Raw genomic sequence first — 4,364 nt, 5'->3', positions numbered from 1 at the left:
TCCTTTGTTAGCCAACTTTGAGCCTACGCTTAACCCACTTATTCTTATTTTAGCACATTACAAGCCTTAAAGCGGAAAACAATGAATGTCCTTTATTTGGATCTTTGACTGGCTTAGGCTAGTGAGTGTGAGTGTCATCCAAGAGTGGGAAGACTTTAGGACGACGGTTGAGATAAAAGGGCGTTTGTGTTTTGTATTTTTATAATGGGGAATTGGGTACATGCTCATGTATCGATTAATGAAATAAATGTACAAATTTTACTTTTGGAATAACAGATAAATCAAATATAACACACACACACACTAAGTAAAAGGTAAAATCATCTGGATAAGTTGACACTGCCTTATCACTGACAGCATAGAAGGCTAGGAAGATAGCTCAACCTACCCTGTTAAAACCAAATAAATCCTAACAATAAATTATCAAAAAACCATATTAACCCTCAAAATCTAGCTTTGCAGACTCAGCTGATTGGAAGCAGCATACATTGATAAAATAATTTTGAAGCAGGGAAACATACCTCATCAAATGAATCTGAATCTTTTGCAATTGACTTAACTGCAGATCTCTGTCTGTCAACTATTTTCTTGATCTCTTTTTCTAATGTCTTCTTCCTACATTTTACATTTTTACAAAGATAAAAATGAAACAATTTTTGGATTAAGAAAATCTAGGTAAAAAATTAGCTTCACAACCCCTGCAACTATACAGTCTCTTTCAGTTGTTCTTACAAAGCTTTCAGCTACAAATGATTCCAATATCCATAGTTTACCCCAAACATTTAATTGAAATTTAAATGGCTGAATTTTTTTCAATGAATATGCTATGCATCTACTGGAACACAATTGGAAAAGCAGACAGACAGACACAGGAAAAAAAACTGAAATATGTAGAATTTTTCTTGCAGCTTACATTTTCATCCCAAGTTCTTCCATGGACTGCATCAACTTCTTGTGTCTAACATAGAAGATAAATAATAAACATCTTAAATAAGAACCTAATGTATTTAAATTATATTGAATGGTGGTTCATTTACCCTATTGACAAAAATTCAGCTGCTTTCACATTTGACGGGCTTTCTAGCCATGTACTATATTTGATAAAGCTCTGAATCCAATGAGAACAAACATAAAATGCCTGGGGTACTGCTTCAGCATTTGGGGGACCTTCATCTTGACTTTTATGTGTGTGTGTCTGTTTTGTAATGCTGGTGATACCCGGATAAAAAGGAAGCCAGTCCAGCTCTTCATAAACTACCTATGCACTTAAAGAGCTTTTGCCAAGTTAAATTAACTAATAAGCAAATCTGCCATATGCAGTGAATTTAAATACCAACCTCCACATACAATTGGTGTGAACTAATGGATGAGAGCTGAAGGTAGTATAAAACGCTGCCTCCTATAAGGTACCTATAAGAATAAAATGATTTGCCACCTTCTTCAGAGTCAAAAGGATTTGTATATTGGCAATGCTCAACTGCAACAGTGATGAGCGGATAATTTATACCCTTTTTGGCATTGTTTTTACATAGTTTTTAGTATGTTTTAGTTACTTTTATTATATTCTTATTAGTTTTTATGCAAAAATCATATTTCTGGACTTTACTATGAGTTTGTGTGTTTTTCTATAATTTCAAGTATTTTCTGGCTGAAATTGAGGGATCTGAGCAAAAATCTGATTCAGAGGCCGAAAAAGGACTACAGATGCTATTTGATTCTGACCCTCCTGCACTCGAAGTGGATTTTATGGAGCTACAGAAGCCCAATTGGCGCACTCTCAATTGTGTTAAAAAGTAGACATCTTGGGCTTTCCAGCAATATATAATAGTCCATACTTTGCCCGAGATTTGATGGCTCAAACTGGCGTTCAAACGCCCACCAAAGACCATTTTCTGGAGTAAAACGCCGGAACTGGCACCAGAACTAGAGTTAAACGCCCAAACTGGCACCCAAGCTGGTGTTTAACTCCAAGAATGGCCTATGCACGTGAAAGCTTCAACACTCAACCCAAGCACACACCAAGTGGGCCCCAGAAGTGGATTTCTGCACTATCTGCACTTAGATACTTATTTTCTACAATCCCTAGTAGTTAGTTTAGTATAAATAGCACTTTTTAATATTGTATTGGGGAGCTTATGCCATTATTCACGTTTGGAGGCTGGCCATTCGGCCATGCCTAGACTATTTTTACTTATGTATTTTCTACGGTGGAGTTTCTACACCCCATAGATCAAGGTGTGGAGCTCTGCTGTTCTTCATGAATTAATGCAAGTACTATTGTTTTTCTTTTAATTCACGCCTACTTATTCTCCAAGATTTACTCTTGTACTTAATTCAGTTAAGTCATAATGAAGGGGTGACCCGTGACAATCACCCAATCTTCGTTACTCGCTTAGCCAAGATCCGCGTGCCTGATAACCACAAAGCGGTCTACATGATGTTCAACGTAGTCATTGGACGACAGCCGGAGTATATTCTCTTGGGTCTCTAATCCGTGATTTGCATCGTTTCTCCTGACAACAGAGCATCCGAATCTAAGATTAGAACCTTCGTGGTATAGGCTAGAACCAATTGGCAGCCAATCCTGAGATCCGGAACGTCTAAACCTTGTCTGTGGTATTCCGAGTAGGATATGGGAAGGGATGACTGTGATGAACTTCAAACTTGCGAATGTTGGGCGCAGTGACAGTGTGTAAAAGGATAAGGGTCCTATTCCGATGCTAGCGGAAACCGACAGATGATTAGTCGTGCGGTAGCTATACCTGGTATTTTTCATCTGAGACGAGAAATCCAACAATTGATTAGCCGTGTAGAGATCGTACCTGGTATTTTTCATCCGAGAGGATCATACAGCTTGCCATGGAAGGGAGTACACATGGTTGGAAGAAGACAATAGGAAAGCAGAGGTTCAGAAGCAACAAAGCATCTCCAAACACTTATCTGAAATTCCCACCGATGAATTACATAAGTACCTTTATTTTATTTTATTATTTAATTTATCTTTTAATTATCAAAACCTCATAACCAATTGAATCCGCCTGACTGAGATTTACAAGATGACCATAGCTTGCTTCAAGCCGACAATCTCCGTGGGATCGACCCTTACTCACGTAAGGTTTATTACTTGGACAACCTAGTGCACTTGCTGGTTAGTTGTGCAGAGTTGTGAAAAGTGTGAATCACGATTTCCCACACCAAGTTTTTGGCACCGTTGCCGGGGATTATTCGAGTTTGGACAACTGATGGTTCATCTTGTTGCTTAGATTGGGTAATTTTATTTTATGTTTAAGCTTTTTATTTTTAATTTCAAAAAAAATAAAAAAAAATTTAATAAAATCATAAAAACCAAAAAATTTTGTGTTTCTTGTTTGAGTCGTGTCAAATTTTAAGTTTGGTGTCAATTGCATGTTTTAATTTTTCTTTAATTTTCGAAAATATATGCATTGTGTTCTTCATTGATCTTCAAGTTGTTCTTGATGATTTTCCTTGTTGGATCTTTAAATTTTCTTGTTTTGTATCTTTTCTTATTTTTCTTGTGCATTTTCGAATTCATTGTGTTTAAAAGTAAAAAAATTTTAAGTTTGGTGTCTTGCATGTCTTTCTTTTCTTAAAATTTTTCAAAAATATGTTCTTGATGTTCATCATGATCTTCAAAGTGTTCTTAGTGTTCATCTTGACATTCAAAGTGTTCTTTCATGCATTATTTGTTTTGATCTTAAATTTTCATGTTTTGTGTCATTTTGTTGTTTTTCTCTTTCTTCATTAATTCAAAAAAATAAAAAATAATATATTTCCCTTATTCTACTCATAAATTTTTGAAATTTTGAGTTGACTTGGTCAACAATTTTTAAAATTTAGTTGTTTCTTGTTCGTCAAGTCAAAATTTCAATTTAAAAATTCTATCTTTCCAAATCTTTTTCATTTTTCTTTTAATATTTTCGAATTCTTTCTTAAAATTTTTTAAAACATTTTTCATTTTTTCTTTTAATGTTTTCGAAAATTTTAAAATTAATTTTCAAAATTTTTTTCTTATTTTTACTTCATAATTTTCGAAATTATTGCTAACATTTAATGTTTTGATTCAAAAATTTCAAGTTTGTTACTTTCCTGTTAAGAAAGGTTCAACCTTTAAATTCTAGAATCATATCTTTTAGTTTCTTGTTAGTCAAGTCATCAACTTAATTTTAAAAATCAAATCTTTTTAATTTCCTTTTCAATCTTTTTCAAAACTCTAATTTCAAAATCTTCTTCTAACTTCTTATGTTCTCAAAATTTATTTTCAAATCTTTTTCAACTAATTACTTATTTGATTTGTTTGTTTTACTTTTAAAAACTTACTATTTCTCAAATCTTTTTAATTTCTC

The 4,364-nt window shown here is 33.8% G+C and overlaps 1 long non-coding RNA gene across 1 annotated transcript; it reads right to left on the bottom strand.

Annotated features, from left to right (window-relative positions):
• Nucleotides 499-1,277, bottom strand: LOC110264511. Its single transcript, XR_002350693.1, has 3 exons — nucleotides 1,038-1,277; nucleotides 914-958; nucleotides 499-615 (listed from the first exon to the last, which is right to left on the bottom strand). It is a non-coding gene; the product is annotated as an uncharacterized LOC110264511 (long non-coding RNA).

The sequence above is a fragment of the Arachis ipaensis genome, chromosome B07 (assembly GCF_000816755.2).
Source record: "Arachis ipaensis cultivar K30076 chromosome B07, Araip1.1, whole genome shotgun sequence".
In the NCBI taxonomy this organism is placed as follows: domain Eukaryota; kingdom Viridiplantae; phylum Streptophyta; class Magnoliopsida; order Fabales; family Fabaceae; genus Arachis; species Arachis ipaensis.
This window is presented reverse-complemented; position numbering and strand designations above follow the sequence as displayed.